General features: G+C 35.2%; 1 long non-coding RNA gene across 1 annotated transcript in view; it reads left to right on the forward strand.

Annotated features, from left to right (window-relative positions):
- Nucleotides 1-371: 371 nt before the first annotated feature.
- LOC125964348 (uncharacterized) overlaps nt 372-21,126 on the forward strand; it is a 725,473-nt gene continuing 704,718 nt past the window's right edge. Inside the window, exon 1 of the long non-coding RNA XR_007477308.1 lies at nt 372-615. This is a non-coding gene — a long non-coding RNA (uncharacterized LOC125964348). The remainder of the gene's footprint in view (nt 616-21,126) is intronic.

A 21,126-nucleotide genomic window follows, 5' to 3' on the forward strand; every position in this document is an offset into this window, starting at 1 on the left:
GCTTTTTATTGGAACTTAAACCATTGGTTCTCTTGATTCTCAGGCCTTAGGATTCAGACTGGAACTACGTATTGAATCTCCTGGGTCTCCACTTGGCCAACTGCAGATCTTGGACCTTCTCAGCCTCCGTAATTGCATGAGCCAATTCTTTACAGTGTGTGTGTGGGGGAGGTGTGGGTGTTAACTTTTAAATTTATTTAATTCTATTGGATAAAGAACCTTGATTAATACAATATGTAAGGGACGTCCCTGGTCGTCCAGTAGTTAAGACTTCACCTTCCAATCCAGGGGGTGTGGGCTCAATCCCTGGTTGGGGAGCTAAGATCCCACATGCCTTGCAGCCAAAAAACCAAAACATAAAACAGAAGCAATATTGTAACAAATTAAATAAAGACTTTAAAAATGGTCCACATCAAAAAAAACTTTAAAAAGTATAGGGCTTCCCTGGTGGTGCAGTGGTTGAGAGTCCGCCTGCCAATGCAGGGGACACGGGTTCATGCCCCGGTCCGGGAAGATCCTACATGCCGCGGAGTGGCTAGACCCGTAAGCCATGGCCGCTGAGCCTGCGCGTCCGGAGCCTGTGCTCCGCAATGGGAGAGGCCACAACAGTGAGAGGTCCGCGTACCGGAAAAAAAAAAAAAAGTATAATACGTAACATAATGTAGGCAACCACATATTTCAAATAAATTTTATTTTTGTGAAACTATAAGAGAAGGCTAAATGAGAGAGTCAAACTGAAAATTTTAGTTAACAGTTTGATATTCTAAACTCATGATGCCAAATATCAGGTATTTGAAAGACCTGACCTAAATTCTGCATTTTCAACTTATCATTTGGCAATATGAAAAATGGTGAACATAAAATACTGGAGATATTTTTTCTTGCTTGCTCATTTTGCACTGACTTTGATTTGTGAGATTTTCAAGGCATAAATTTTGGTAGTTTAGAGTGGATTGTTGGGGAGTAGGGTAAAGTGACCATCTATGCTTTAATTTAACCAGAAAAAAATTTTATAACATGTTTTATTTGACTGAGTGTTGCCTACTTTAAGTGATCCGCTTATGAGGGTAAAATGTTGGTATGGTGATGCTTTTTAGATATAATACCAAAGACACAATCCATGAAAGAAATAATTGGTAAGCTAGACTTCATTAAAATCTAAAATTTCTACGTTGTGAAAGACAATGTCAAGACAATGAGAAGACAAGCCACAGACTGGGAGACAATTTTTGCAAAAGTCATATCTAATAAAGGACTGTTACCCAAAATACACAAAGAACTCTTAAAACTCAACAATAAGAAAAAAGAATCCAGTTTTTTTAAAAGGGTCAAAAACCTTAAGGACAACTCTCCAAAGAAGATATACAGATGGCAAATCAACATGTTAATGGAAAGATGGTCCATATAACATGTTATCAGGGAAATGTAAATTAATACACCAATGAGATACCACTATACACTTACTAGAATGGCTGAAATTCAGAATACTGACAACACCAAATGCTAACAAGGATGTGGAGCAACAGGAACTCTCATTCATTGCTTGGGAAAATGCAACAACGGCACAGCCTCTCTGACAGTTTTCTTACAAAACTAAACATAGTCTCACCACATAATCCAAAAATCACACTCCTAGGTATTACTCAAGGAGGTGAAAACTTATATACACTCAAAACCCTGAACATGAATATTTATAGCAGATTTATTCATAATTGCCAAAACTTGCAGGCAACAAGAATGTCCATCAGTAGATGAATGGATAAATAAGCTGTGGTATATTCAGACAACAGAATATTATTCAGTGCTGAAAAAAGGAGCTATCCAGTTATGAAAAGACATGGAGGTACCTTAAGTGCATATTACTGAGTGAAAGAAGCCAGTCTGGAAAGGCCATACACTGAATGATTCCAACTCTATGAAATTCTGAAAATGGTAAAACCATGGAGACAATAAAAAGATCAGTGTTTGCCAGGTGTGGGAGTGGGTGGGAAGCACGAATAGGAAGAACACAGAGGAATTTTAAGGCTGTGAGAATACTCTGCTTTATATTATCATAATAGGTCCATGTCATTATACATTTGCCCAAACCCATAGAATGTACAACACCAAGAGTGAACCCTAAGACATACTATGAACTTTGGGTCATTATGATATGTCAGTGTAGATTTATCCTTAGTAACGAGTGTACCATTCTGGTAAGTGATGTTGATTATGGGGGAGGCTAAGCATATGAGGCAGTTGGGGGTACATGGGAAATCTCTGTCCCTTCCTGTCCATTACATTCTAAGCCTAAAACTGCTCGAAAAAATTATCTTTAATAATTTTTTAAATCAATTCATTGGGCTTCAGTTTTCAGCTTTGACAGGTAAAGAGTTAAAAGTTGTCATTCTTGTCTTTACAACAAGAAAATACTGAACAACAACTTTCCTTGGACCTGTCACAAAGTTGAAGGTGCCTAGCAACTGCCACCCCAGAATATAGAAAGGGGAAGTCAGAAGCTCACAGGTGAGATCAGCTTATCTAGAACAGAAGCCACTGGAGCCATAATATAGGAACACTTAAGTGGTAATGTTAATTAATAGTTAGATGCAGAGTGTGGATTAGCATGCAAATGAAAAACTCTGGGTTCCACAATCTTGGGAAAGGGACATATTTTGATGGTTTTTACCTTCAGAAATCCCACCAGGTTCTCACAGTGAATAGACAATATAATCTTATGTGTCTGGCAAGGGGAGAAGGTAATCATTTTCAAATACACCCTGAGCCTTCTCCATGATAAAGACCTCCTTCTCCAGGAGGAGAGCTCACTGTAACATCTTCCCCTAATCCCTGCAATTTTAGCACTCTTTCTCACTTCCTTTCTACCCACTCTGAGCTGTCGGTCTCAAAGGTTCTTTCAGGCAGACTGAAGACAAATTCCATTGTACTTCTATATGTATTCATATCTGTGGCTTCCTCAACTCAGTGTATCTAATTTTTGGAATAAATTTTCATATTTTCCACCTTTCATAAACTGGTTAAAATCCTTCCATAACTCAAAGGCTTTAATCCCATTTTTACCATGGGTTATTTTTCAATGTGTTTTCAAAATGATTATATGGATATATAGAATAGCACTGATTTTTATATAGGTATTTAACAAATGACTACCTTAAAAGCTTGAATAGTTTCCCTGTTGCCTATATTTGCCTCTCTAGATAATCATATGCTGTGAAAATATTTTTCAAAATCTATTCATTATTTTTCTTGTAATATTGAAGAAACAGTACTTCCAAAGTATAAAAACTTTTGATGAAAGCAGATACCCAAGTCTTTTTATTAACTTTAATGGGAAGATCTTTTTTTATTTTAATATATTCATAAGGCTAACTTTTGCTTTGAGATGGTATTTTTATCGTATAAAGTATGTCACTTCTATTCCACATAACTGAGGTTTTTTTAAACAAATGGATGTTGAATGTTGCCTAACATTCTTAAAAGGATCTAGTGAGATGTTTAAATATATTTTTTCTCCTTTAAATATATTTCTTTGATTTATATGTATTTTCTTATATTTCCTAATTTTGAACTTTTTTCATTCCTTGAATCAACATTTTGAATTTCAGTATGTTGCTGTTTTTATACTCTCATTTTGAAATAAACACAATGTTCAAAGATAATACAAAGAACATCACCGAAATTCCACAGTTGTTCACTGTATTTACTTTCTGTCTTTCCATTATGGTAATTTTCACATTCCATCATTGCTTTATTTGTTCATTTATTGATTGATGTAAGTATATAAACTCATGACTTTTTATTTATTCAATGGATTTTAATCCATTACTAGCATTTCTTTATTTCAAAGCTTAAATTGTCCTAGCTTTGGCCAGTGTGAGCCTCTTCAAGCTGCCTCCTCTGTCCTATTTAAAAGTCCCTGGTTTTTGAGCACTTGTTTATTTTGTGGCACAAAATATTCCAAATACATAACAATGACAGATATGTGTAATTTTTTTGAAAAATCACTACGTTCAAATCAAGCTAAACACCTCTTTGGACTAGAAATACAGACCAATAAATTGAGACTGATGTCAAAGCCTTGATAGACCTAGGCCATAAAACCAGTAGAGGCAGGTGTGAGTTTGTATAATATAATTAATAGAGACTATCACAGAGGTCAAATTAAGTGTCACTCCATGAATGTAAGGATTGTGGCAGAATTTCCTGACTCTCATAATAAGAGAAAAATGTTTGATACCTACTCAGGGCTGAACTGTGTATCATCTGCCAGGAGGAAACAAAGATAACTTCAATCAGGACTGGGCATAAATGCCAGCTGACTCACTTGCTGGATCTAGAAAATAACTGTGGAATGGAAGTGCTGAGCCACTTATGTAAGACCTGCTTCTGGACTGGAGCCTCAGAGGCCTTGTGAAAACAGCCACAGAACTGCCAGACAAGGAAGGGTGAACATAAAGTCAAATAGACAAGCAGACAACCTCCCACTCAAGACCAAACTGCAATTCTAAATCATGTAAAGAAATCGATGTCTAGGCAAAAAACAATTGGCGCTAACAAATTTAAAGTAATAGAAAACAAGAAGGACTTTAAAATACGTATGCCTAAAATTTGCAGAGATCAATGTGGAATATTGTGGTTTTACTTCAAAAACCTGTTCCAAACAGAAAACAGTGTTGGCTAAATGAGATAAAAAAGAAAACCATAGCAACATAGCTTGGGAGAAGCTCATCTATGGGTTTACTAGAGTGTTAGTACAGAAGCAGGCAGTAGGAATTTGGCTCCTAGAGGGTAAAGGGGACCAAAATTTTACAGTAGGAAATGGTGGGCCCAAAGCAAGATCACTGCTTGAAGCTAGAGCTAGCAAGCCCCACGACATGTCAAAGAAGACTGAAAAATCTCTGCAAATCTCTGTGCCTACTAGCTGGAGCTAGATAGGCAGACAACAGTCTCCCTTCTAGGAACTAAGCCAAACCACCTGCTGTCTCATGACTGCATCTGTCAGAGCCCCAAATTCCCACAGAGCCAGAACTCTAAGCCATAATTATTTGGCCTGGTTGTATCTTATAAAGGGGAGTTTACTAATCAATATCCTAGTAGGATTTTTTTTTTTTTTTTTTTTTTGCGGTACGCGGGCCTCTCACTGTTGTGGCCTCTCCTGTTGTGGAGCACAGGCTCCGGACGTGCAGGATCAGCGGCCATGGCTCACGGGCCCAGCCGCTCTGCTACATGTGGGATCTTCCAGGACCGGGGCACGAACCCGTGTCCCCTGCATCGGCAGGCAGACTCTCAACCACTGCGCCACCAGGGAAGCCCTAGTAGGATATTTTATTTAATATTTTTAGTTGATTGGTTGATCAAGCAGCAATAAATTAGTAATGTCACACAAACAAGGGCAAAAGACTACATGGCAGGTACATAAGGCTTGCTAGACTGGCATTCATTGGGGGAAACTCAAGAAGACAGGATCAGTAGCAGGCTTGCATGGCCCCCATTGCCTGTCACAAGATGGCAGCCCAGAGCAATCTGGCAGGGCCAGACATCAGAAGGAACCTGATGATTGGGCCATGGGGCTTCAAGCTGGCTCATTAAAAAAGTTCTAATCATTCCTCTGGTATTATCATGGGTTATGATATAACAGCAATACAGTGTGAGAGAATGGGATCCAGCTCTTCCTCCTGACATCCCCACATAAGAGGTTGGAAGGATAATCAACCCACCTCTGGCATGATCAGAGGCTAGCATCCAAGACTAGCGATACTGCCACACACGATGGAAACAAGTTGCAGGATTCACCACACTGGTGTTCACGGCCAGGCATGCACGAGCCTCCTTCCTCTTGGCACTATCAGGGAGCTGGGGCCCATGTTTTGTGGTTAGCTAGGATCTGTTGCCTTAAGCAGCTGGCTTTACTTGGTTTATGAGGAGCCTTGCAGGAGGTATACTCCTCCTCCAGTAGGCTAGCTGAACGAAATCAGTCTTGGAAAATTTGACTCTCACTTCTCGGAAAGGACAGAGAAAATTTGAACAATACCATTTATAAGTTTGATCTAATGAACATCTGTAAAACACTACTCTAAAGAATCAGAATATATATGCAGTATTTTTAAAAACACAGGAAATGATTTCTAAATGGCCAAGTTTTTAAATGTTACATACAATTCATTTTCTGCTCAACTGCAACTTATTTTAAAGATCACGAACAAAACAACGACTTTAAAAGCCATAGATGCAGAAATTTTGAAAATATTCTTATAAAATATAAAATAAATTTAAATCAAAATTTAAAAAGTGAATTTGGAAGAAAAATGAAACACATGGACCTGTGTATCTAGTTGGTAGCATAATCACAGAGAAAAATATCTCAAGTTAGTTTAAAACTGTATATCTCCAGTGTGACATACCTTGAGGACAAGGAGATCTGCAAGAAAATCTTAAGTTGTGTTCGATAATCATATTGTTAAAAACAATACTTGTACTGTTAATCTGAAAATATTTTGTGTGTGTGTGTCTGTGTATGTGTTCCAAGAGAGGAGATTCTCTTGGCCAAAGAGGAGGCAATTTAAATATCAAAAAGAATAATACTGGTATGAATACTTTGGAAAACTGTTTAGCAATATGTAGTATGACTGAAATATAAATATACACACACATATATGTATATACACACATATATATCCACTATACTACACTATATATACCTTATAACTCATAAATTCCACTCCTAGGTATGTCTCCAATGAGTGCATATGTTCATCAAAAGACATGTACAAAAGTGTCCATAGCAGCACTATTCTTACAGCCTAAACCTGAGGATGACCCAATACTCATCAACATAGAATGGATAAAGAGTGGCATATCCATACATGGAATATTATACAAAAATGATTTTTGGCCACATGGAGCAACAGAGATGAACAACACAAAATTAATGTGTAATGAAGGAAAACAAGTACAAAAGGGTACATACAATATGAAGCCACTTTTATTAATATAAAAATGGTCAACAGTAAGCTATGGAGAAATAAGTACATGTTGCTCTTGGAACACTACTGAATGTAAGAGGTACTGCTTGAAGTTACTGAATTGTGTACTGGTAACTTGCAGACTTATATACCTATGTTATTTTTCAATGTAAAATTGACATTAGAAAAGAATCATAGGGCTTCCCTGGTGGCGCAGTGGTTGAGAGTCCGCCTGCCGATGCGGGGGACACGGGTTCGTGCCCCAGTCCGGGAGGATCCCGCATGCCGCAGAGCGGCTGGGCCTGTGAGCCATGGCCGCTGAGCCTGCGTGGCCAGAGCCTATGCTCTGCAACGGGAGAGGCCACAGCAGTGAGAGGCCCATGTACCACCAAAAAAAAAAAAAAAAAAAAAAAAGAATCATAACTTTCACCACTAGGTGAAATGAAATAGCTAGCAACAGAGCAGCACTTTCACCAAAATCAACTAGGAAAAAACAGAATAACTGCAGTGAATTGTAGCATATCAGATATGCTAAAATTCAAAAATTCATAATGAAACTTATTTTTAAGTTTATTGTCCATATTTAGGGATGCTAAAGAATCAAATTATTATTCTGAAACTGATATATAAAAGGAAAATATTAAGCATTTATGCTGCCTTTCCTACACAAAGTATACCATAACCAAATAGTTAATGACAGAAAGTTCATCTCCATAGAAATATCGCAGCTAATAAGAAGCTATAGAATTAGAATATTAAAAGTGCTAGAAGGCTAGAAAAAGAAGTGCTAGAAAGTGCTGAAAAGAATTGCTAGAATTAGAATATTATCACTTTGTAAGATCTAACGAAATAGAGGACCTACGTAATGATAGTTAGCGGGTGCTAAAAACACAGAAGAGCAAACTTTATGATAACAGATCACACTGAAAATACCTGAATTCTCTGATCAATTTTAACATTTTAAAAAGAGATAATGATACATTATACACCTCCTGATATGATGAAATATGAAATACACACCACCATAGTTGATGTACTCTGAAGAAAATCAAACCTTATAAAGCCTCAAGATCTAATTATCAGTTTACAGGAAATACCAGACACAGAGCAACATGCAATCAGCAAAATCCATAACATGGGAGATTACACTGGACAAATGACTAGTTTCTTCATTACAAATAAGTTGAAAGGAAGAAAAAGGGGAGGGAGCATATAGGTTAAGAGATGTGCGTCACATCAACAAAATGCAACGTGTGAACTATGTTTGAATATTGAGTCAAGCAAGGCACTTGATAAGGAAAAATGTGAGACAATAGGAAAGATTTGAGCACTGACTATTTGATAATATTAAGGTACTTTGGTTAAACTTTTAGCTATGATAATGATATTGTGATTATGTTATAAAAAAAGTATCTTTTGAACGTCATACTTAAGTATTTAAGAATGAAATAATTTGAAATCTTAGATTTGCTTCAAAATAATTGAGTGGAAGGGAAATAATGAGTAGGGGTATTTGAAATGTCATTGACAAAGTTGATAATTATTGAATCTGATTGATGGTCCATGGAGATTCATTATACTATTCTTCTATTTCATGCATGTTGAAAAGATAATACCACTAAATAAATCTTAAGAGAACTACAAATTTTTAGAACTGAATGATAAAAATACATCATTTATAAATTAATAGGATGGCTGAAAGCACCTAAGGAACAAATTATTACTTTTTATTCATAAATTAGAAAAGGAAAGCAAAATAATTTGAAAATAAATCTCTAAAATACATGAATAAAGAAACTATGGGTACGAGCAGAAATTGTTGCAACAGAAAACAAAGATGCAGTGAAGATATTCAATAAACACACAAAAAAATTAAATCATTAATAAAATTGGCAAACATTTAGAAAAATTGATCAAGAAAAAATATTTCAATTGAGATAGGACACATAACTAGAGCTGTTAGAACAGAGATAAAGAGAAAATAATAGGAGTTTCTGCCTGTATGAATTAAAGACCAGATAATTTAGACTCCTTTTCTGCCGAATGGTATAAGAAATGCTTCCTTTCCAATTGTTAAGAAGATTGTAAACAATTAACAGGCTAAAATCTAGGAGAAAATATATTCAGAGAGGTAAACATGGCTCCAAGCTTCATTTGCATATACAGAAGAAACTGAGCTACATTTTTGTGAAGGATCAGGGAATCCATCAAAGTCCAGTGTCAACTTAAAGAGGAAATTTTGATAAACCACCAGCCATTTTAGCCAGGACTCTGAACCCCAGAGGGTGATGATGAACTGAAAGTAAAACAGCCTCTAAAGGACTTTCAGCCCACTTGTAATGATTAAGTGGTCCAAGGAACCTCAAGACTACAATGTTATTTAAAGTAGATATGGTGGATATGGATATATAGCATCTCCAGTACCTGGCAATAGCCAATAAAAATCCTAGGCTTTAAATTATTTTTACATTTTTTTCAAAAAATATAAGGTTTAACACACAGAGACGTATTGGAATGCAAGGAAACACGACATGATAAGAAAATAAAAGCATAGACATCAGAAAAGAAACCAGAGATATAAAAGTTTGGCAGGAAATTAGAAAATATAAAAAATGACAAATATTAAAAAAATAATACAAATTATAGGACTGAGGACTACAGTGATTAATTACTCAATGCAAATTTTAACAACTGAAGAGAATTAGTCGTACAAGTGGAGAAACAGACATATTGATCAATGGAACAGAATAGAGAGCCCAGAAATAAACCCAAACACCTATGGTCACTTAATCTTCAACACAGGAAGCAAGAATATGCAATGGAGAAAAGACAGTCTCTTCAGCAAGTGGTGTTGGAAAAGCTGGACAGCAACATGTAAATCAATGAAATTAGAGTACTCCCTCACACCATATACAAAAATAAACTCAAGATAGTTTAAAGGCCTAAATATAACACATGACACCATAAAACTCCTACAAGAGAACAAAGGCAAAACATTCTTGGACATAAATCATAGCAATATATTCTTATTCAGTCTTCCAAGGCAAAAGAATAGTAAAAATAAACAAATGGGACCTAATCAAACTTAAAAGCTTTTGCACAGCAAAGGAAACCATCAACAAAATGAAAAAAGAATGTATGGAATGGGAGAAAATATTTGCAAATTATGCAACTGACAAGCAGTTAATGTACAAACAGCTCATACAACTCAATCTCAAAAACAAACAACCCAATCAAAAAATGGGCAGAAGACCTAAATTGACATTTCTCCAAAGAAGACATACAGATGCCCAATAGGCACAAGAAAAGATGCTCAATATCAATAATTATTAGAGAAATGAAAATCAAAATTACAATGAGATACCACCTCACACCTGTCAGAATAATAAATGCTGGAAAGGATGTGGAGAAAAGGGAACTCTCATACACTGTTGGTGGGAATGTAAATTGGTACAGCCATTATGGAAAACAGTATGGAGGTTCCTTAAGAACCTAAAAATAGAACTACCATATGATCCAGCAATTCCACTCCTGGGTATATGTCTAGAAAAAGTGAAAACAATAATTCAAAAAGATACATGCACCCCAGTGTTTATAGCAGCATTATTTTATAATAGCCAAGACACAGAAGCAACCTAAGTGTCCATCAGCAGATGAATGGATAAAGAAAATGTGTATACACACACACATATACACACATAATGGAATATTATCAGCCAATAAAAAGAGTGAAATATTGCCTTTTGCAGCAACATGGATGGACCTAGAGAATATCATACTAAGTGAAGTGAGAGAAAGACAAATATATGATATTTGATACATGTAGAATCTAAAAAATGATACAAATGAACTTATTTACAAAACAGAAATAGACACACAGACATAGAAAACTAATTTATGGTTACCAAAGGGAAAAGGGAGGTGAGGAGGGATAAATTAGGAATATGGTATCAACAGATAAAAGCTACTGTACATAAAATAGATAAGCAGCACAGGGAACTGTATTCAGTATCTTGTAATTACCTATAATGGAAAATAATCTGAAAAAATATATATAACTGAATCACTTCGCTTTACAGCTGAAACTAACACAATATTGTAAATCAACTACACTTCAATTTTTTAAAAGTGACAAATATTAAGAAAAATAATATAAATTGTAGGACTGAGAAATATGATTGAAATTAATTACTCAATGCAAGGCTTGACACCTGAAGAGGGTTAGTGAACTTGAAATTAAGAACTAGAGCAATAGAAAATAAAATGCAGAAAACTGTGTAAGAGACATAAAATTAAATTGAAGGTCTATAATGCTTTAGTTTGAATGCTAGAAAAAAAAGAAGAAAAAATAGAACATATTTGGAGATAGCAATTTTGAGAATTTTTTAGAATGATGAAAGATATCAATACAGGATTCTAGAACTCACAACATAAATAACAAGAAATTTAAACATAGAAACATCACAGTGAAACTACAGAAAACAAAAGATGAAAAAAAGCTGCAAAAATAAAGGAAAAGTTAATTTTAAAAATGTGACAGATTGCAACTGACTTCTCAACAGTAACAAAAGAAACCAGAAATTAGTGAAATTATATCACCAAATTTGCTGCAACAAAGTAACTACCAACCTAGAATTATATGCTAGCAAAAAAAAAAAAAATCCTTCAATAGTTAAGTAAAAGACATTTTCTAACAAAATTTGGATTTGCCACCAGCAAACACAGTCTAGAGTAACTTCTAGAGGATTCTACAAGCAAGAGAAAAAAATGCCAACTGGAAAGTCTGAGATACAGGAAGTAATAAAAAGCCTCCAACATGGTGGTATATGTGGCTAATTTCAAAGGACACCGACTGTAAACAATAATACTGATGACATATTTGGAGGTTTATAAAATACATTGAAATAAAATACAAGTCAAAAATAATTATGTAAGTCAGTAGAGGAATAAATGGAATTAAGTATGCTATGATTCCTTCATTCTTTAATAGAGTAAAAGTATTAATATTAGATTATTGACAAGTAAAGGATTTACTTTAGAATTTCTAGGTTAGCCTGTAATGCATAGAAAGAGTGCATAATGTCCAAAATAGCAGAGAAAAAAAATTGATAAACAGTAAATGTATAAAGGAGATGAAGAAGAAAGAAGAAATAGAAAAGTTAGGATAAGAAAAAACAAAATTTGAAAGTATATTGAAATCCCAATGTATCAATAATTACAATAAATGTAAATTATATATACTCAAATTACAAGTTAAAATTGTTAAATCGGATTTGTTAAAACTGTGTGCTATTAATAAGAAACATCTAAAATAGAACAGAAAATTTGAAAAAAGTAAAATGATTAATCAAGCAAATATTGTCTGAGAGAATGCTAGTATTTTCTATTAATATCAAACAAAATAGTCTTGAAGGCAAAAGGTATTACTAAAGGTGGTTAATTAAAGATGGTCCATTTTACGGACCAGGAATATTTAACTATTTTAAATTTGTATGCATCTAATCAAATTTATTCTAAATAAGTCATGCAAAATTTTATAAAAACGGACAAAAAATCAGAATCACCGAATGCAAGGAGAAATAAATAAATCTATAATTAAACTGGGGAGATTTTAACAAACGCTTTTCAGTTATTGATAGTTGTTAGAATAGGTTTTAATAAGATTTTTGAAATATGATTTATTAACATTATATGTATACATATAATTTCATCAAGAGCTGAAGAATACACATTCTTTTCAACTGTAAAAGGAACTTTTCTAAAAATTGACTATAAACAGGACATAAGACAAAGTAACAAATTTAAAATGGTGAAATTAATGTAAGATGTTAATAATAGAAGAAAATGGGTGTGGGGTATATGGGAATTCTGTACTGGCTTCACAATTTTTTGTAAATCAAAAACTGTTCTAAAATAAGTTTAGATAGATATAAAGAGTACATTCATAGACCTAAGAGATAAATCAATAACAATAAAAAAATATAGGAAAATTTAGAACATATTTCCTATCAGATTGAGTTCCAGAGAAGTTTAGGATAAAAATTATATGGTATTGAAAACTTACCAGTAAGTTTACAAGCGAATTATGAGTACTATAAGGTCAAAGGAACAAAGTTACAAATGCATAAACTTCTGGTGACTTCAAAGATACAAGTAACATGAATAAGAACAGACAGTAGTCAGATACCCCTTAGAAATGGAGATTTACTTTTCTCCAACTATATTTTGTAGAGAAGACAAAAATAACCCCAAACTATATTTACAGTTACAGTATTTACTACTAACTACTTAGAACACAGATTTTAATGGAAACAAACTCTATACAAACAAGCTATGGGAAAGCTATGGGAAATCATATCATTAGTATGTATGTTTCAAGGTACATGGTAAAGCTATGGGAAATCATATCATTAGTATGGGAAAGCTATGGGAAATGGTAAAGCTATGGGAAATGGTAAAGCTATGGGAAATCATATCATTAGTATGTATGTTTTAATATTCAATTTTAATATTCAATGAAAATGGTAGCAAAGATTATATATCCAAAGTTTAATAAAGTATAAAATACATATAAGGGTCATAGTATCAATAGATTAATCAGATCATAGGTTAAGAACTTGATTAATCTACCAGACGCACTAACATTCATAAAATGTGTAGTAAGTCACAGCCCAAAGAGAGACAGTCAACCACCTCTTTACAGTCACAGTTAAGGGCAGAGCACATTTTTTAAAAAATCAATACTCTGCCAAGCTGCATTATCATCACTGTTCATGGCCTGGTGATTCAGAGTGTCAAAGGAGTACAGGGTCTGGTTTGTATCTTCAGTACTCTCTACTTCCAGTTATACCATGGGCCTCAGGTAGGTAAGTGGTAGATGAATGGAAGGAAGGAAGGGAGGAAGGAAGATAGATAATAGAAGATATATCATTCCTATATGTGTGTTTGCTTTTAATATTTTTTCATTCACTTAAAATATTCCATAATGCCACTAAATAAGTATATCTTTATTATATTTTTATATTTCTTGAATGTATTCAACAAAGCTTTTGTCTTTTTCAGTTTTTTTTTGGGTGCTCACTATTCTACAGGAACTGGTTTAAGTTCTGGGGCATAAAAGAGTAAACAAAACCATGAAAGTGAAAAAATTCTTAGTCTCACAGCTTACATTCTAGTTCTGAAAACAGACAGTAAACCAATAAATAAAATCCACAGAAAGTCTGCATTATGTTAGATGATGATAAGTACTATGGAGAAAGTAAAATCAAAGAGAGTGCTGGGAAAGGGAATGCAATTCTGAATTGAATGGTCAAGGAAAGCCTTGTTGAGATGGCTACATATGAGAACTGCAGGAGATGAGGGAGCCAGCCAAGTGCAGAGGTGTGGGAAAAGTGCTCTGGGTCCGTGTAAATATCTCAAAGAGGGAACAGCTAGGCCAATGAGGCTTGAATGGAATGAGCAAGGGGAGAATGATAGAAGATAAACTCAGAGCATAGGCCAGCACCTGTAAACCTTATAAGCCATTAAAAGACTGGACTAGGACATGGTTTGACTTGTATTTTACCACTGCCTGCTGAGCTAGGAATAGGCAGAAGGGGCAGCCTTCCACAGAAGAGGCTATTGCAATGATACATACGAGATATGATGTTGGTCAAGATGGTAGCAGTGGAAGTGGTGAGAAATGGTCAGATTCTGGACGTTTTGGAAGTTGAGTCTATATGATTTGCTGAGGAATTCGACTTAAGAGGAAAAGAGTAGGGCCTAATTGGCCTGAAATACTAGAAGAAGTGGACTGCCGTAGACTAGATTTTTTTTTAAAGACCAAAAACCATTTTTGAACACAACATTAACAAGAAACTACTGAGAGCCACCCTTCTTTTCCCCTCAAATAACTGTTGCTCTCTTTCCAATCCCATTTATTCAGGGTGCCTGTAAGTAAATGGGAGCTCTAAACTGATCACACCTTCAGCAACTTCTTCAGTTATAGAATAGTATGGGAAGTGAAACTTGAAAGATTCTCAATCTGGAAATGTTGAGAAGACCAACAAGAGTCCTTAATCATGAAATCTTACTGCAATTCCCAGAGGAATTCACTTTGCTTCTTTGAGTCAACTAACAACAAAATACTGAAAATGAGAAACTTATTGCCAAGTATGGCCAGACCACTTCTCTTCATTATGTGAATTTTTATATTCCAAGGGAATTGTCTGGTTTGAATCATCAGTTAATATGATCTGCTTACATAAGTCAGTTTCAGTTTCCAAAGTTATGCCTGGGAGGTTTTGACATAACTCTACAAACTTTCTACTTCATATACAAAACCTAATCAGAAATTTTTATATCCATTGCTAGAGACCTAGATGATTTTTAGTTGTATGTATTTTATAAGGTTTTCTTTAACTTAATATTCAAATTTCATCAAGAATTTACTGAAGCTACAGAAGGAATAAGTTTATGAGAGAGTACAATCTTCTGATTGTGAAATCTGAATCACAGAACACAGAAAATTGGGTAACAGAATTGCAGATATATAGATTTGCAGGATTTTAATTCTGGCCCAATTATTTTGTTAATAAAATAGGTTTCCAGGCTTCCCTGGTGGCGCAGTGGTTGAGAGTCTGCCTACCGATGCAGGGGACACGGGTTCGTGCCCCGGTCCGGGAAGATCCCACATGCTGCAGAGCAGCTGGGCCCGTGAGCCGTGGCCACTGGGCCTGCGCGTCCGGAGCCTGTGCTCCGCTACAGGAGAGGCCACAACAGTGAGAGGCCCGCGTACCACAAAAAATAATAATAATAAAATAAAATAAAATAGGTTTCCAAGTTCTATTAAGATATCACTTCAAAATATCTTTTCTACCCTGCCTTTGGCCAGAGCTTCCTTATAGTTTTCTGGTTTTAGTTCCCTGCCACTCACCTTCTTGTATTATAGATGAGAACATATTGTTACCCTTTTCAATAGCCTTTAGTTGTTCACTGTTCTAAACATTCTTTGATTCTCCAGCTCTTCTTCATCTACTCTATACCACTAGGCTGAGTATGGACTCTACACAATGGATCTCCTGTTGAGATTAATCCCTGGGGAAGGAACACCAGACATTCTGATTCAGAGTGTCTGTGGTGGAACCTATGAATCTGTATTTTTAAATGCTCCAGATGATTCAGGGAGCATATCAGCAGGGATTGACCCACTTCTCTCACCTGTGAACCATCACCTAAAAGCATAGGACTAGAAACCAATGAGATTAAGGCTTAAATTCTGTTTTACAATTGAGTAGTGTGACCTTCAACAATTTATTATTCTCTTTAAGCGTCAGACTCCCCATTTGAAAAGGGGAGTAAGAACACTGATCTGTCAATGAAGAATAAATGGTGAAGTATATTATGAGAACCTAAAATTATTCCAAGTGCATTATAGGTAATCAATAGAGGAGACTGGAGATGATGAATCAGCAGGAGCAGGGGCAATGATGATGAATATATGTGGAAGGATCTACAGGAACTTGGGAGATAGAGTCAAGAATCAACAGGACCTGTTGACTGACTAGACGAGGAGTATGAAGGAAAGGGACAGGGCAAAAGCAAAGTTGAAACCCAGGATCAGGCTTGAATACTTAATCATTCACTGAGATATAGCATATGACAGAGAGGAGTCATGTGAGTATGAGGTGCCTGTAGTATCTCCGGGGGAAGACATAAGGGTGGCAGTTAAATACATGTGTCTATTGTCCATAAGAGAGAAAAGGGCCAAAAATAAAAATTCTGTATCAGCAAATAAGAGGACCTGGAAATTGTAGCAGATGATCAATATTGGCTCATTCAATTTAAATTCACCACCCTTGCAGTGTACCTTAAGCTAGAGGCTAGAAATCTGAAGACATTTCATGGATCCCTTTGCAGCTTAGTTTCAACTCATGACCTAGATTCCTCTGAACAAATGCATCCTCAAAAGGTCTGGAAGCAGAATTCAGCCTTATGAGTGGAAGATATACTTTTGCTGTTTCTTGGCAAGCCCAATTTGGGGTATATTTGGTTTTTGCGTTGCAATTATAGCAGAAGTCCCAGTTTCTAGTCCTTAGCTTAACGTGTGTCAAGAGTTAGGGCATGGGACTTCCATTATGCCGGCAAAGATAATGCAGAGGCCACGTGACCCTGTAGTCACCATCTGTAGTACTGGTTTCCTGTTTTCCTTGCTTGCTAATCTTGGCAAATGTAGTAACCCTTGATGGACCAGTTCTATCATGCTGTTCTGAGAGTCATTCCTACAAGTTCAACCTATAACTTGACCATCTAGGCCAATAGAATATTGTCATGAGGAAAATGTTCTATAAATCTGTGTTGTCAAACATGGTAGCCCCTAGTCACAGGTGACTATTGATCACCTGAAATATGGTTAGTGCAACTAAGGATCTAAATTACTGCTTTTATTTAATTATAGTTCATTTAAATTTAAACTTAAATAGCCATGTGCAGTTAATGACTACCATGTTGGACAGCACAGCTCCAGACCATCCAATGATTTTGTAAGCAATTAATTCCCTGGATTACATTTCTTTCCACCTGAAGAAATTAGAGTGGTTTCTGTTATCTGTGTTTGAAGATTGATTAATATATGAAAGCTTGCAATTCCCCAAAGTAAATGCATAGAGTGAGAAAAGTCCTAAAATAATACCAAGGGTAAACCTTGGAAAGAATGGCCAGAGAAGGAAATAAGTGAAAATAGAAAACAAAAATATAGAAAGAAGTGCAAAAGAAATTGTGCTATATTAACCAAGAGAGGAGAGTCTTTTAATAAGAGGGAAGTGGTCCATAAGGGAAAAAAAAGAGTATCTAACATATAGTGGGCCAAGCAGTTGGCCATAGATGACCCAAATTGCATCACTGGATGAGTTTTGCTTTATCCTCTTGTGCATGAGTGTCTCCATCCCCAATATCTTCAGGGCTTTAGAGACTAGTTATGTTCATGTTAGTCTGGTGTTTGGGTGTGACAATGTGGAGGTGCCAGGAGAATAGCTTATAGTACAAATTCTGCTGCTTACTCTTCATGTCCTTGAGTAAATGACTGCTACTTTCTTGTCTTCAGTTTCCCATGGGGAAAGAAAACAGGAATAATAATACCCCTTGTGAAGAGTAAATGAAATGTTGATGTGAGAATGTTTGCAAGCTGGAAAGAAATGTACATGATATGAACCATAAACATCTATCTCAAAGCCAGTCTTAAAGCATCCCCTGATCTCACATGGAACACTGAGGTATCTATAGGAATGAATGAATGAGTAAATAGAGGTCTGATTATACGAAAACAAGAGCGTTTGAAAAAAAACTTGACAAATTGAATTTTGATAGAACAAGGATAAATGTTAGTGTGAGAGATATCTGAAGAAAGCAATCTCACCGAAAGCTGAGAAATACGAAGAAATATGAACTTGCAGCATAGGGCAGGTATCAAAGAAACACAGCACACATTTGTGAACAAAACAGGCAGAGAGAAAGCAACTATACAGTATTTGACCTAGAAAGGTATTCTACGCAATAATTAAGGAGCTTGAATTGTTTATTCTTACAGTTAATATCTATCTCAATGTTTTGATTATGTATTCCCTAAGGCAAGCTTTCTTGAAATAGGCATTCAGAGGATGGTACATAGAATTCAAAATGATTCTGAAAATGTCATAGAATAACCAAGAAACCAGAAGAATTCAAGAATGTCGGTAAAAAGTCAAGGCCTGGAATATTCAGATAACATATTGAATAAAGTAAACAAAGAGATAAAAAGGACAAAACCCACAATATTAAAAAATGGCAGCCACAATTTATATATTATAATTTTCTTTATAATTTTTTCTTTATAACCAATTTCTGCAATAATTGATTTTAACCTCAATTCTCATTCTAATTTTCTGCCTCTCAGAGGAAAGCAAATCAGGTATCGGAGTCAGTTTGACTTTTTTTTTTTTCTAATTCCTTTAAAATGCAGCAAGGGATTCAGTTAAAAGTGGTGGGAAAAAAACTATTTCTATTCCACTCCATTATGAAACCAACCAAAATCAATGCAAAGACTGAAAAACAGAAAATATTCCATTAGAAAGGTTAAAAAGCATGAATTTAATTGTGATGAATATTTGACAAATAAAATAGAGGTCCTCTTGTCTTTAGATATAAGCCCACAGCATTTCCTTAAGCTTGATTTCTCTGATTGGAGATCCATGTTGATGTGTCTTTCTTGAGTAGTTTACCCCCACAATATACTATCTATAATTTCAAATTTCAGTTCTTTAAAGTGGAGCAACAAAGTAAAGACACTTATGAAACAATCTGAGTTCAGAATCCTTCTAGATTTCTTTGGTTTCTTATACCTAACTTAGAGTAATTTTTAGTGATTCCCCCTTATCACTTCTTCCAAAAGCATTCAATCAAGTTTCAGTAAACAACCCTTCTTAAAAATATTATTTTACATAGAATTTTAGCTAAGTTACCAGATACATAAAAATATAAGTGATGTAAACAGATTTGCATACAAACACACTGACTTTGATAAGCACACAAAGCAGCTACAGAGAGCAGGAGAGCATAAGCACGCTAGAGCATTTCCCTCTGGCCATTAGCCATAAAATCAGACCAGCCCGGATTATGAAGTCACCACATGGGAGAGAGCTACACTGAGTAATCATATGGACCCACAAATTTTGTGTAAGCAACGAATAAACTTATGTTATATCACGCCATTGAGAGTTTGGGGTTGTATGCTAATTCAACATAACCTAATTTATCCATTATATTATACCAATCCTGAAAACACTATGTCTGCCCCATATTAGATTTCTCATGTATTCTTGCAGCTAAGTATGTCACGTTTCAAGGTTCTGTCCAATGAGAGTTAAGATAATACTTATAGGTGTATTCTGGGAAAAAAAGAAAAACTTTCACTTTCCTCATAAAAAGGACAAATGCAATTGGTTCTGTATTTTACTTACTTGATTGTAAACATCTTATGATCACAGGTGACAATATGAGGACGAAGGCCAGCATGCTAAGGATGATAAAGAAAAAAAAAAAAGAGTCAATCTGTTGAGTAGTTCTACCAATATCAGCAAGCAATTATCTACCTACTTCTGGATTTCTTGTTATGTGCAGAAAGGAGATTTTTTTAAAAGACTATTTGATAAATAGTCTTATATATATATATATATATATATATTACTCAACCATACACACACACACACACACACACACACACACACACACGCCACATCTTCTTTATCCATTCATCTACTGATGGACACTTAGGTTGCTTCCATATCCTGGCTATTGTAAATAATGCTGCAGTCAACATAGAGGTGCATGTATCTTTTCTAATTAGTGTTTTTGTTTTCTTCAGGTACTATCATATGGTAGTCCTATTTTTAATTTTTTGAGGAATCTCATACTATTTTCCATAGCAGCTGCACTAATTTACATTCCCACCAACAGTGTGTGAGGGTTCCCTTTTGTCCACATCCTTACCAACACTTGTTATTTGTTGACTTTTTTATAATAACTGTTCTGACAGGTGTGAGGTGAAAGCTCATTGTGTTCTTGATTTGCATTTCCCTGATTAGTTCCATTGAGCATCTTTTCATGTGTCTGTTGGCTAATTATATGTCTTTGGAGAAATGTATTCAGATCTGTCCATTTTTTAAAAATCAGGCTGTTTTTTGATGTTGAGTCATGTGAGTTCTTTGTATATTTTGGATATTAACCCCTTACTGGATATATCACTTGCAAATATCTTCTCCTATTAAGTAGGCAGTCTGTTCATTTTATTGATAGTTTCCTTCTCTATGCAAAAGCTTTTTTAGTTCGATGTAATCCCATTTGTTTATTTTTGCTTTTGTTTTCCCTTGCCTGAGGAGACATATTAATCAGTCTGTTAGAATTGAAAACATTCCTAACAGATACAAAAATCTAAGCCCATCCTTTTTAAAGTTTGATCAGCCCAAAAGGAATTAATAAGCTGTGTCAGAGAGTAAATCATCTACATCCTTGCACACTGTTTTTACATAGCAAGGCTTTCCTGATGAACCAAACAGTGTTTTGATTTACATTCCAGTGCAAGCTCCTTATAATTTTGAAACCAGTAACAACCAGTAGTGGACTGGCTACTTAAAGTAGCACAGTTCTAAGCAAT

The sequence above is a fragment of the Orcinus orca genome, chromosome 4 (assembly GCF_937001465.1).
Source record: "Orcinus orca chromosome 4, mOrcOrc1.1, whole genome shotgun sequence".
Classification (NCBI taxonomy): Eukaryota; Metazoa; Chordata; class Mammalia; order Artiodactyla; family Delphinidae; genus Orcinus; species Orcinus orca.